This window comes from Vombatus ursinus, unplaced genomic scaffold (assembly GCF_900497805.2).
Source record: "Vombatus ursinus unplaced genomic scaffold, bare-nosed wombat genome assembly UNPS02014807.1, whole genome shotgun sequence".
NCBI lineage: Eukaryota > Metazoa > Chordata > Mammalia > Diprotodontia > Vombatidae > Vombatus > Vombatus ursinus.
The window spans coordinates 5,263,360-5,275,480 of NW_020954585.1; the positions used below are offsets into that span (position 1 = coordinate 5,263,360).

The window sequence follows — 12,121 nt, forward strand, 5'->3', positions numbered from 1 at the left end:
GATATTAGGGAGTGGAGCAGGGTTGTGTGCTTGCTCCCATGCTTTTTAGTATGATGTTTTCTGCAGTGTTGTCAGACACCTTCAATGAGGACGAACTTAAGGTCAGCTACTGCACTGATGGTAAATTATTTAACTTGAAAAGGCTACAAGCCAAGACAAAAGTGGAGGAAAAGTTGGTGTGTGACTTTTTGAACACAGATGCACTCAATGCAACTTCTGAAGCTGAGATGCAACAAAGTATGAATTGATTCTCTGCTGCTTGTGCTAACTTTGGCCTAACAATTAACACCAAGGAAACACAGATTCTCCACCAACCAGCTCCACACCATCCATATGTGGAACCATCAGTTACAGCAACTGAAGAAATTTTTAATACTGTGGATAAATTCACTTACCTTGGCAATATACTTTCCAGGGATATACACATAGATGGTGAGGTTGACGCACATATTACCAGAGCTAGCTCAGTGTTTGGGAGGCCCTGAAGGAAAGGGTGGGAAACAAGAGAAATTAGGCTGCCTACTAAACTGAAGATCTACAGAGCTATTGTGCTGACCTCGTTGTTGTTTGCCTATGAAACTGGAAGAGTATACATGCTAGGATTGCTTCCAATTGAATTGTCTTAGGAAGATTCTGAAGATCACCTGGCAAGACAATGTACCAAGAAAGGACTTTAAGCTAAACTACTAAGCATTCAAACTCTACTGCAGAGAGAGCAACTCTGATGAGCTGACCATGTTGTTCAAATACTAAACATACATTTACCTAAAAGATTATTTTATGGAGAACTCATGCAAGGAAAGTGCTCATATCGTGGTCATAAGAAGTCATACAAGGATACTCTCAAGGTCTCTCTGAAGAACTTTGGAATTGATTGTGAGACATAAGAGACACTGGCACAGGACCACCCACAGGGTGTGCCGCCCTCAAAGAAGGTGCTGTGCTCTAGGAGTAAAGCAGAATTGCAGTAGCACAAAAGAAACATGAAATACACATATTTAGAGATATCTTTCCTCCAAATGTTCATGTGGACTATCTGTGCCCAACTTGTGGTAGAGCCTTCAGAGCTTGTATTAGTCTAACCAGCCACAGTCGGACATGCTACACTTTGACTTCAACATAGTCTGTCATTTTGGTTCTCTTCGAGAACAAAGGACAACAACCAACCAACCACTGACTCATACCCAAAAGAGATCAAAGAAAGAGGAAAACATCCAACATGCACAAAAATATTTATGGCAGCTTTTTTTGAGATGGGAAGCACCACCACCACCAACAGAAACCCTGGAAACTAAAGGAATGACCATCAATTGAGGAATGACTGAATAAATTGTGAAATACATCCATTCATCCATATATGTATATTTATATGGTCAACCTCCAGAGTTCGGTCTAAGAAAGACAAACAGAATTAGGCTATATGTGTGTTTATTTCTCTCAAAGTGGCGGGCATGTATACATTTGGAGCTACAGTCGGAATTGAGTTTCACTTTGGGGTTAGGCTGTACAGATTATAAAGCCATGAAGCAAGGACATGCCCCTGTCCCAGGATGTCTGTCCTTTTGTTAGCCAAGATCACAGTTTCCAATAAGCAAGGAAGTATCCCTGACTTCAGGATGTCTGTGCAAGCTTAATCCAGTCTTGTGGCTGTTGATAGAGCAGGAGAATTTTGGGTTCACTCAGAGAGCATCACAAAGGATTATTGATATATCAGTCCAGAAGGGCTCAAATTGTCCTATTGATTGGTTAGTCCAAGTTTTTGGCCTTCTTTGGGGGATGAGAGGCTCAAGCAGGTCTCACAATATATATATATATACACATATATCACCTCAAAATAGAGATGTGGGGATGCTATGAATTTTAAATGTGTTGTGCACTTTCATGTAAAGTCATTGTATTATTAGTTTTGCTTGATTGGTTTATTTTGTTGCAAGAGATCTCATACAGTGGAAGTAATTTGAAAATGTTACGTGAAAACAAAACATACCAATAAAAATTAAGAAAAAGAAGGGAACTGATATGAAAGATGTTGTGGAAGTAGAATCAGTAAGACTTGGCAAATTATTGTGTATGGGTGATGAGGAAGAGTGAGAAGTCAAGAATGACTCTGAGTGACTGGAAATATGGTGCCTTCAACAGAAATGGGAAGTTAGGAAGAGAGGTTGCATTGGGGGAATAGCTAATGAGTTCTGTTTTGGATATGTTATTTCTGAAATGCCCATAAGACATCCAAGAAGAAATGTTCACTAGGGAGCTAAAGATGTGGGACTCAAGCTCAACAGAGTCTAAGGCTGGATAAATTGTGTGGATAAATTGATGACACTGGACCTGTATTATATTAAATGAGTATTACAGTTTGAAAGATAATGAACCAAAATTCCCTTAGGAAAAAAGATCATTTCTGTATTCCCCAGAGGTCATGAAACAATAAGAAACTCAAGGATTGTTTAAAAGAGAAATAAAACTTTTAAAAGAAGATACCAGGATGGAAATTAGGTCAGGGGTCAGAAGTCTCAAAGCAGAATTAGCAAAGACCAATAGGCCAAAGTGACTGACTTGAAAAGAGGCTGTGCAAAGATAATTAAATGATCATTGTCTCACTGCAGAACATTAAAAAAAAAATTGCCCCAAATATAGATATCAAAGTACCCATGGGTGAAATCCATAATGGTTTCCAGAGAAAAGCCTCTAAATTTAAAATGACAAGGCACGTAGTAGTTAAATTTCAGAATTTTAATACCAAAATACAAATTTTCCAGCAGCTAAAGAAAAAGGTCTTCAGCTGTGAAAGGACTTCATCATTCCAATATGAATAACTCAGGATTACTCTGCAACCATAAGAAATCAGAAAATGGAATTAAATAATATGTTCCAAAATGCTAAAGAGTATGAGTGGTAATACTGAATAACATATCCCACAAAACTGAGCCTAATCATTAATGGAGGAAAAAAAGAGCTTCAATAAGAGAGACATTTGAGACACTCTTTCCAAAAATCAAATCAAAACAAAACAAAACAAAAAACTCAGAGGTAAGAGAAAATTAGGTTTGTAAACTCTCCAAACAAAAGAAACACCAGAGGGCTAAGTACAATTATCAACAAAACATCAAACAATAAAATAAATTCTCTCATGTTTATAGGCTATTGTTAAAACACATTTAAACCCCTCAGAAAACAAAGAAATCAGATTGAAGAATAAAAGAAAGAAAAATGACTTATTAAGAAACAAAAAAAGATCTAAGTATCTAAAGACTTAAAAGGATTTGAAAGTCATGGGGATTGCAGGTAGAATAGCTGTATGATGTTTCAAGTACTAAATTCTAACTTTACCCTGTAAGTGAAGTGAATCAACATGGTAGGTGGTAGAGAATGGGGAGGTAACCTGTAAATGAGCAGAATAGGATAGGGGAAGGGGTGTGTTGGTAAATATTTAATAACTGTTTGGAGAGGAGGGAGGAAATATAGGGCATAGTTTTAAATTTAATCTGCATTATTAATATTTTCTCCATCACTTTCTTAATTCTAGACAACTGCAACAAGGCTATCTCCCACTTGTCACATGGTGGTGCCATTGTGTGGCTCAAAGGGAGGCAGAATAGACACCTATAGCTTCTTCTCCCTCAACCCTTCTCCAAGGGAAACTTTCTTTCCTGTCAGGAGTAGAAGCAGGATGTTAGGGCAGAAATTTGGTCACCCTGCTCTCCTTGGAGAGAGAGGGTGAGAATTTTATCTATTTGCTCCCTTAAATATTGTTAGTTTAGGCACTCTAGGGAATGTAATTTTCAAGTTCAGACTAAACTCTTGATCACTGTTCATTAATAGGAAAAAGAGGATCCAAGCTTTATATCCAAAGCTTGACTACCTTCCCGCCAGATACCAATTCTACAGTGAACTCATATACTAAGTGTCACACAAACCCATTTATTCAAATTAATATAAATTAATAGCAAAATAGAAATCAGAGAAAAAATATATATATACTAAATAATATGGAATCAAGGAGCTCTCCCATGGGGGGGGTGAGAAAACATCTCAATATCTCAATCAAATGAGAGAGTCCCAGATTCCACCCAAAGAAAAATTCCCCAAAGTCTCTAGTGTGGCAAGCTAAGGACAGGGATATGATGGAGACTGTTAGCTCTTCTCACATTGGCTTCTTCCCAGAGTCCTAGTCTCCCTTCAGCAACCTGAAGTAGCATTAGCATCATCTATCTTTCTCGAAGCCGGAAGCCAGAAGCAACTTCGGAGCCCAAAGAGACTGAAGAGCTGAAAGAGAGTGAGGAGAGCAGAATCACCAACTCCACCCTGACCCTCCACCAATGATCTCCATTGATTTCTACCAGCGAAGAGAGTCTCATGCCAACGGGCTTTGGGACTCAGGTTATACAATAAAACAATAAAGCCCTGATTTTTAGATTTTGCTGATTTCCAAGGTGTTGTTCCAAAGCTGACACTGAAAATTTATCTACGGGCGAGAATCCAGTACAAGTTGGCTCCAGCACACTCTTGGTTGGAGGTAGGGGATGGGGGTGAGGGCTGGTAGGAGGATCTCAATACAGAAATAGAAATGAAACTGTGTTCTGAAAGAATGTTTCCATGGGGTGCAGGTTGTAAGATACAAAGGCCTTATAATAGTTGGTTTTCGTTTTTTTTCTAAAACGGGCATGGACAGTATATGAGACCAGCTTCTCTGAGTAAACGTTGTGCTTCCCAAGATTGAATTTTATCCCAGGAGAGAGGATAAATGACCAATTCCCAGGGTAGTAAGAAGAACATAAATCCAGAGATAGGATAGCTTAACCTTAGGAGTGGTAAGTGATCATGGTTAGGACTTGGGATATGACCAGGACACATGACTTGGGATAGAGAATGATTTCCTCCATGCCCCACTGCCTTTTTCATAAGGTCATAGATCTAAAGATGGAAGAGATCTTAAAAGTAATATAGTCCAACCCTTTGAGAAAGTTGGATTGCAGATGACAAAACTGAGACTCAAAAAGGTTAAGTAATTTGTATAAGTATACTTAAGTACAGAGGTCTTAAACAAACAGGCCACATGTGGCCCATAACAGTCCTGAGTGTGACAGAACTAGATTAAAATGTAATTGGGAAATATTTAACAAAATACATAGGAATACAATGCAGTGGCCCATTTCTATTTGAGTTTGACACTACTATTTAATTATAATTTGACTTAATTCAAACTTCTTGCCTGGATTTTAGCCTGTATCACAGCACAAGCTAATCAAAGCCAAACAACCATGCCATGGATCAGGAAACACACATTTTCTGAATCATATATTTGGTACTTTGCATGCACGTATATCATGTACTGCCTTTTATTTTAACTTTTTGTGTTTACGTGGTAGGTATCTCCAACTACACTGTTAATTCTTTGAATATTCCACATGGTGCTAGGGCATAATACTTTGTACTTGATATGTACAATAAGATGGATTGATGAAGCCTGTCCAAGCTCTAAAATTCTGTTATTCTAAGATTGACTACAATTGATCAATTTTTGATTTTTCAGAGTGGCAACAATGGCATAGACTATAGAGGATAAAGCATTGGATTTGGATTCAGGAATTTGTGAATTCAAATTCTGCCTCCCACACTTGTCCCACTGTATCATCCAGGCAAATCTCTTAACCTCTTTCTCAGTTTTCACTCTCAGCAGATAATGCTGCCTATAGAACTTATTTCATGGGGTTGTTATGAGGATGTAGGTAAAGTGCTTTGCAAACCTTAAAACCCTTTATAAATGTCATTTTAAAAATTATTTGATAAATAATTATTTATCAAATTATTTAATTAATTAATTTATTTAAAATTTATTTATTTATTTAAAATTATTTGATAAAGGGGCACAGTGAATAAAGCACCAGGGGTGGAGTAAGGAAAACTTCAGTGCAAATTTGGCCTCAGTCATTTACCAGCTGCGTGATGCTGGGCAAGTCACTTAACCCTGTTTGCCTCATTTTCCTTATCTTTCAAATGAAATGGAGAAGGAAATGGCATACAGCTCCAGTATCTTTGACAAGATAATCCAAATTGAATCACAAAGAGTTGGACATGACTGAAACAAATAATTGTCACCTTTGTCTCCACCAGTACCAACCACCAATCAGTGTCTATATATCCATGGGCAGATAAACCCAAGAGTCCTGGGAAAAGCTGTGCCCCAATCCCTCTATACCAATAGCCCTGCTTCCAACTTGGCTCCATGAAGCCATAGTCCAGGGCACATTTCTTTCTTTCTTTTTTTCTTTTATTTATTGATTTATTTAATTAATTAATTTTAGTTTTCAACATTCTCTTTTATAAGATTTTGAGTTGTAAATTTTTACCCTCTCCCTTCCCTCCCCCTCCCCAAGATGACATGCAATCTGATATAGGCTATACATGTATAATCATATTTAGCATATTTCCCCATTATTCATGTTGTGAAAGAAGAATCAGAGCAAAAGGGAAAAACCACAAGAAAGAAAAAACAAAAAAAGCCAAAAAAAAAGAGAAAATAGTATGCTTCAATCTGCATTCAGACTCCATAGTTCTTTCTCTGGATGTGGATGGCATTTTCCATCGTGAGTCTTTTGGAGTTGTCTTAGATCATTGCATTACTCAGAAGAGCTAAGTCTAACAAAGTCAGTCATCACACAATGTTGCCGTTACAGTGTACAATGTTCTTCTGGTTCTGCTCACTTCACTCAGCATCGATTCATGCAAGTCTTTCCAGGTTTTTCTGAAATCTGCCTGTTCATCATTTCTTATGGAACAATAGTATTCCACTACGTTCATATACCACAATTTGTTCAGCCATTCCCCAATTGATGGACATCCCCTCAATTTCCAATTCTTGGCCACCACAAAAAGAGTTGCTATAAATATTTTTGTACATGTGGGTCCTTTTCCTTTTTTTTATGATCTCTTTGGCACGCAGACCTAGTAGTGGTATTGCTGAATCAAAGGGCATGCACAATTTTATAGCCCTTTGGGCATAGCTACAAATTGCTCTACAGAATGGTTGGATCGGGCAGCATTTCTTGTGGAGATGTGACCTGGCATTTTCCTTTGCAGGTGTTGCAGCTACCCCTTCTCAGTTGCCACAGCTACTGAAGAAAGGGAAAAGAAAGTTATTGCCACCAAAGTCCTTTGCTACCAAAGATGCATTCACATTTGCTTTCTTCTGTACCTTAAGGACCATCCGACCTTTCTATTTGACTTGTAGGTGAAACATATATTATTTTATATAATTTCATGTTCTATCATACTATGTTTATATTACATTGTGTCATGTTGTGTAGTATCACAATATATTATATCCTATCCTATCTATCCTACTATATTATATTATACTGTCTTTCCCTATTAGAATGTAAGCTTCTTTTTTTTTCACTTTTAATAAACATATTATTTACTGACCAACAAAGTACTTCTAAAACTGTAGCTTCTGGAAGAATCACTTGTTTTTGCCTGTCTTGTACCTTTCCTCAAATTTGACCTTGGCCTCCCTCCTCGCCTTACGTTTTAGTGCGGGGTCATGGAACACATCCTTGTTGACAACTGTTTTGTCCAATGGGATATCCACAGAGTATCTGGTGGGCATGAGGTGGTTGTGGTTATAAACTTTCACAAAGGACTTGATCTTTGATCTCTTGGCAATCTTCTTTTTGCCCATTGCTGCAGTCACTTTGCCAGGATAGCGGTCAATACCTGCCACCAAGGCAAGGGCCTGTCGGAGGTCCCATCATCAATGTTCTTGACAATGACAGCTTTGCACCTGGAGTACCGCCTGGCCAGGACCAGCACCACCTTCACGGGTTTCACGAACTTACCCATTTAGACTCGAAGTGGGTCACTCCTAGAGCCAAAAGCTAGAATGTAAGCTTCTTAAGAGAAGGAACTGTCTTGCTATTTGAATTCCCAGTACTTAGCACAGTGCTTTGCACACATAGTTGCTTTTTCACTCATTCATTCATTCTTTCATTCACTATGACCAGCCATCCTATCAGGTCATCAGTGTTCTATTATTAATTGATAGCTGCTGAGTTCCAGTTCCTTTATCTTGAGCCCAGAAATAAGTTAGAAAAAGGGACCTTCTACTTCCATAACCTTCATTGGTAGAAATGTAATTAGATTCTTCAGAGCTAAAGGAATCCCCTCAGCTAAGATATCTGGGACCTCCCTAGAATGAGTTCCACTTGCCCCATTTTCTCCTGGCCTGTCTCTCTGTTTGGCATCTACTGGTCAGAAATAGTCCCTTTTGTCTTGGAAACTCCTTCCAGAATGAAAGAGTAGAAATTGAGGGAATAAATTACTCACGGGCCTATTATCAGTAGTACATTTAGAGAACATCAATTTCAAAAGACATTACTCACTCTTTAAATTGTTTTATTTGGTTTTTACTTAGAGCAAGCATCTAATTTATTCTGTTGGGGAGGGGAGAGAAAGAGGGGAGGAACAAGTTGCTGGGCCAAGCACTAACCTTAAAAAGTCGTAGGCGAAAAACATCGATATCTGTTTGGGGGTGGCAGTGAGTAGATTGTGGGCTGCTCTTCTTATTCTTTTGTGTTGGGTAAACGTCCTCAGGACTTAAGACATGTAAGACCTAATTCAATTTAAAAAGAAAAAAAAAGATTTGTCTTTCCCTCTCTACTCCTTTGAAAGCCTAGCTTTAAGACTGATAGGCAGGTAGGAAGGAAAATGGTTGAAAGCTCTCTAAGGACTTCAGTTAGAAGTCAAAAGGCTAATTCAGGTGAAAAGTGGTTTCCCAAGTGACCCGGGGTAACTTCAGGTAAACTTAGCTAGAAATATTTAGAATAGAGAGTTGATAAAGAATTTTGTGCCTGAATCTGGGAACTTCCTTATTCCTTGGCAATACATGTTTTTCTTCTGACAGAAGACCAGGACAGGGTCAGCACTCCCCAGGTTAGTCATTGCAATGGATAGTGGAGCAGCAGTCTAGTGGAAAGAACTCTGGAGTTTACAGACCTGTATTCAAATTCTGCTTCTGAGGCAGCTAGGTGGTGCAATGGATAGAGGGCTGGGCCTAGAGTCTGGAAGGCATGAGTTTGAACCTAGGTTCAGACACTGACTAGTTCTATGACTCTGGGCAAGTTAATGAACCCCTGTCTGTCTTAGGTTCCTCATCTCTAGGCTGAGGATAATAATAGTACCTACTTCTTAGGGTTGTTGTGAGGATAAAATGAGAATATTTATAAAGCACTTTGTAAACACTGGATCACCCATCAACCCCACTGGTATCCCACAAAGAGAAGGCTTCTGGCATGGCAGGTGGACCCTATGGCACATTTATGGGGGGACATAGATAAAAGTCACATAGGGTGAGCTGGTATAGAATGGTGATGCTTGCTGTCATGAGAGTGAGAACCTGCATCAGTGAGATCACAGATCTCACCAAATATCAAAGTGTTAATGATTAACATCTATTAAAATCTTATTTCAATATCTCATGAGGGTATGAAAGCAATCTCTTGTTCTCTAAGGCTAAACCAGAGGAAATTAAACCTTGGCAAGTCCTATCAAAAGACTTCCAGCCCTACCATTGCTGTTGAGTAGAGAGCCATCATCTTAATTGACAGTCTACCTGGATTCACAGGGGCTTATCATATTTAACCACTAGAGAAGAGTTACTAATCTTTTTTTGGGGGGGGATGTATCTTGGGAGGAAAAAAAGAGAGAAAACATTTAACAGTAGTCCAGCTGTAGACTTCTTCAAGAAATGGCCCAAATCAATATATCCTTAGAACAATAGCTATAAACACAGTAACTCTTTCCTTCTTATTAGGTCTAAGAAGTAGGCTTTTTTTCTTTTTGGTTTTTACATTCCATGTTTTCAGGTAAGCCTTTGAGGACAGGAACTGTATCCCCAGCACTTAGCATAGTGCCTGGTACTTAATAAGTATTTATTGATTGAATGATTGATCTCTGGACATTTATTGATAGTCCTTTTCAACAGAATTACTAGGACTTCAGATAAGAAATGGATCTGATAAAAAAATAACCTGATCAATTAGAAAAAAATCCTGTTCATTTCCCTAAAATTCTTCTTTAAAAAATGGATTTGGTCTGTGAACAACAGAGAACCAGAAAACCTCAATGCTTTCCCATTTGGAAAACTCCAGGCAACTTAAAACTATATTTTCCTCCTAAGTTAAAAAAAAAAAAAAAGATTGTAATACGTCAGTGGATCTGTGACTTTCTCAATTCAAGGGCTCCTTCCGCTCATGCAGCTTAAAACAGTCCCATACCTGTTCATTCGGTGAGATACTTGTCTAAGTTTTTCCACGTAGTCTTTTTAAGGGAAATACACCCAATGGACTGGAAACCATGTTATCTTAAAATGATGGATGTACCGATGTGAACAATAAATAATAAATAACAAGAATGTACACAATTTTTGGCCAACTCTAGAGTTCCAAATTATTCACTTTGAGGATTAAGGAAAGCCTGAGCAAAACTGAAGCACGGATGACATTTGCCCTTCATTGCCCACAATTTCCCTGGTTTCAGTGCCTTCCTCTTCTGGTTGTTCATTTTGTAGGAAAGAGCAGAGACAGCAGGAATATAGGGAACAGAGCTCTAGCCTCCTAGGCAGTAAGACCCGTCTTTAAGTGTGGCCTCTGGCACCTACTGGAATTGTGATGTTGGGAAAGTCACTTACCCCCTCAGTAACCCCAAGAAACTTTCTAAGATTGTAAATTGAAGAAGATGCTGTTGTGCATTAGCTGAAGAAGTTTCTTCATTGGAAGTACCCTCCATAGGGCTAGACTGTCCCTCCTCCCACCTTCTACACTAAAACACACACCCAAAGGAGCACAAGATTTAGATCCAGAGAGAACCTGGTCCAACACTATCATTTTTACAGATGAATAAACTAAGGCTCTGAGAATTAAATGATCTGCCCACGGTCACACAGAGCTGGTTGCAAAGCTTGTATTCAAACCCAGGTCTTTCAATGTCACCTGGGCTCACTTAAAATTAATTTACAAAGCTTCCTAGTCGGTGTCAAAATGCTTCCTGTGAATGATTATTTATTTTGCTCAATATTCCCCAATTACGTTTTAATTTGTTTCTGATGTGTTCAAGATTATTGTGGGCTCCATGTGGCTTTTAACACCTCTGATCTAGATTAATAATAATTGGTATTACTATAACCTTTTAGAATGTACAAAACACTTTACATATAATGTTGGCAAGACAGTAGTACAGTGTAGAGTATGCTTGATCTGGAGTCACGAAGATCCACATTCAAATCCAGACTCAGACACCTACTAGTTGTGTTATTCTGGGTAAAGAATTGAACTTCTGTCTGCCTCAATTTCCTCATCAGTAAAATGGGGATAGCAATACCACTTACTCTCCAGGGTTGTTGTAAGGATAAAAATGAGATAATACTTGTAAAGCTCTTTGTAAACCTTAAGGTATTTTATTATGCTAATTATTATTATTATCATCATAATCTTGAGCAAGTCAGCTCCCTGTGCCTCAGTTTCCTCACCTGTAAACGAGGAGGTTGGATTGGATTACCTTTAAGGACCATTCCAACTCTAAGTCTGTGACCTTTTATGAAGGAGACATTATAAATAGAAAGTGGCATCATGAATAGAGAATCAGACTCATCCAGGAGGACCTGGGTTCAAGTCTTGCCTCTGATACAAACTGGTTGTGGGACATTGGGGACATCCCATAACCTCTTGGTGCTCTAGCCCAGTGGTGTCAAACTAAAATAGAAATGAGGGCTACAAAACAGTACATAAGGATCTCCAGGGCCTATATATTGACTTAATTTTAAAATGTAATATGCTCTGTTTTATTATATTTTTATTTATTTTGTTAAATATTTCCCAATTACATTTTAATCTGGTTCAGGCTACACTGAGAAGTGTTGTGAGCCTGGTGTTTGATACTTTTGCTCCAATCAATTGTCTGAGACCTTAACTTTCAGAGAAAGTGCTACCTGCATCAGTGGAGAAAGTCCTCTCTCCTGGGAGTTCTCTGTAACAATGGAATCACAGGTCCAGGCCCCAGCAATTCTTGAAGTGGAGGACTCTACCCTTTACACCAGCCTGTCAGTAGGACAAACTTGTATTGTTCT

At 38.5% G+C, this 12,121-nt stretch overlaps 1 pseudogene; it reads right to left on the reverse strand.

Annotated features, from left to right (window-relative positions):
* Nucleotides 1-7,438: 7,438 nt before the first annotated feature.
* LOC114052053 lies at nucleotides 7,439-7,842 on the reverse strand (annotated as a pseudogene).
* Between the last annotated feature and the right edge of the window lie 4,279 nt (nucleotides 7,843-12,121).